The sequence below is a fragment of the Eumetopias jubatus genome, unplaced genomic scaffold, assembly GCF_037043125.1.
Source record: "Eumetopias jubatus isolate StellerSeaLion01/CBP00866 unplaced genomic scaffold, mEumJub1_p1.0 scaffold_3, whole genome shotgun sequence".
In the NCBI taxonomy this organism is placed as follows: Eukaryota; Metazoa; Chordata; class Mammalia; order Carnivora; family Otariidae; genus Eumetopias; species Eumetopias jubatus.
In genome coordinates, this window is record NW_028274809.1 from 153,195,746 (window position 1) to 153,197,988 (window position 2,243).

Consider the following 2,243-nt stretch of genomic DNA (forward strand, 5'->3'; position numbering starts at 1 on the left):
TATATGTCTAACTCATATCCATGAAATGACAAGAGTATAATCCCCATCCAAAGAAACAAAAGCATTTGACATACTGAAAGGTTCTGATTAAATTGATTATTTTCAAGAATAAAACTACATACTGTAGCATTAATTAGATGGTGGTTTGGTAAAATTTTTATTGACTTTTAATGATTTACGGTTTTCCATGATGTTTTCTTAGGCAACATCCCACCAAATTACAGCTTTCCTAAAGTTGTAGTTCTGTGTATAATGCTTTAGTATGAGAGTATTTTCATTTTAAAACCCAAATCAGGCTGCATGTGCCTTTCTTTTTGAAGTTAATATTTATGCATCATAGTGCTTTTAAGAAACTGATGTCCCAGTGTCCCATTACCTTTAATCAAAAGTAATTGCAGTCTTGTTGAAAAGTAAATTACGTATCAAATAATGAAACTTCAAGTTGTAGTGAAAGTGAGGAAAACAAAGGTAAAGGGGAAAAAACCTTGTTTTTTGATTAAGGCTTTTCGGAATATGGTTTGTATCTCATCAGAATGACTAAAGATCCTTTCTTGGTGATGAGCACAAAAGATGCAAGTGGAATTGTTAGATTCCTTGTTTTCTGTCATCTACTTTTATTGCAACTTTAACTAGGTATGGTGTGTTGATACGAAATACTTTTGAAGCACATCATCTTTTTTAAAAAATGGAACCTATACAAAAACCATACAAACTACTGCTAGATTGGGTGTTGAAAGGATTGGTGTGTGGGATGTCTGGGTGGCTCAGTCGGTTACTCGTCTGCCTTCGGCTCAGGTCATGGTCTCAGGGTCCTGGGATCGAGTCTCTCTGCCTCTTCTCTCTCTACTTACCATTCACGCTCTCTCTCTCCCACTCTCTCTGTGACAAATAAATAAATAAAAATCTATAAGAAAAGAAAAGAAATGATTGGTGCGTAATATTTTTTAAAACCTTTGTTTCCGGCGAGCATAGATTTCCTTTAATTTCCATTTCCAGTAGGATTTCATTTTGAGGTTTAACGTGTATGAAGCCAGTATAAAGTTTAACAATTCAGTAATTCTGCATGCCAAGTCATTTAAGATGCAAATGGAAACGTGAAGTTTATGGAAGAAAATTAATTTTCCTCTTCTGTAACGTCTAAATCTTTGTCCTCTTCATCATCTTCTGCTTGTTGATCCTTTCTTAGTGGCCAGGTGGGTAACTGTCCTGTTCCAGATACACATTTAGCTGACAGTGATCTTGGAAGGGGCCATTTTGAATTTGCTTCTACGCTATCTAAACCAGATGAAGAATCTGGTGGATACAGAGAATTTTGGAAAACCTTTAAATCTTCATCAATCTTTTGTATGTTTTGGTAAGCAGCAGAGTAGAACTTTAATGCTTTGCCAAGAAATAACATTTTGATAATGATAAATTCTGAAAATATGGCCTTTATATCCTTTATTTTCTGCTTTTCAAAATTGTCAATATTTTCCTCCAGAAGACGAGTTGTTCAGGTAGCAACCATTGCAACTCTCTGCAATTCGGTTTCTGCCTGGGAAACAAAATGTCGAACATCAAGGTTTCGCTGACGAGTTTTTCCTGAGTTAACTGTTTAGCTTCTCTATTCCTTGCTGTCAATGTCGCTCAAGGTCATCTCCTTTCATTTTTCACAACGGCTCCATAAGCTTTAAAAGGTTCAACCACTTCTTCAAATCTTTCAATCTCTTCTTGTTGATAATCCTGCAGTTTGGCAAACTCATCACACTTTTCGGGCCCTGCTTTAAATGTGGGAACTCTGTAGAGGCGTACACGTTCATTTCATTCACCAGTAGGTCCGTTTCATCTCGTAGGCAGAGAGGATTTGGCACCGCTCTCCACAATGCTTCACATTTGTGACAGTATCTTGCAGTTGTCTGGTTTGAGCCGACTGGTTTTCCAAGCTTCGCCTGGGCATTTTGCCTTGCGCTCCACCGGTACCCTATGCTGGAACCTCCCACCGGCGCATGCACTGGGGGGAAGAGGGGGCTCTCGAACTGCCACTTTCTGAAGGCCCCCCTTTTTTATGTTTTATTTTCTAATTGTTTCTTATTTTGTTGTAGTAAAAAAAAATACATAATACAAAATTTATCATCCTAACCACTTTTAAGTGTAGAGTATGGTGGCATAGCTATATGCACTTTGTTGTGCAACAGATCTCAAACTTTTTTATCTTGCAAAGCAAGCTCTAAACCCATGCCCCTTTCTCCCTCTCCCTCACCTCT

At 37.8% G+C, this 2,243-nt stretch overlaps 1 pseudogene; it reads right to left on the bottom strand.

The window, feature by feature from the left end:
• Window positions 1-1,114: 1,114 nt before the first annotated feature.
• LOC114209478 (CBY1-interacting BAR domain-containing protein 1 pseudogene) lies at window positions 1,115-1,936 on the bottom strand (annotated as a pseudogene).
• Between the last annotated feature and the right edge of the window lie 307 nt (window positions 1,937-2,243).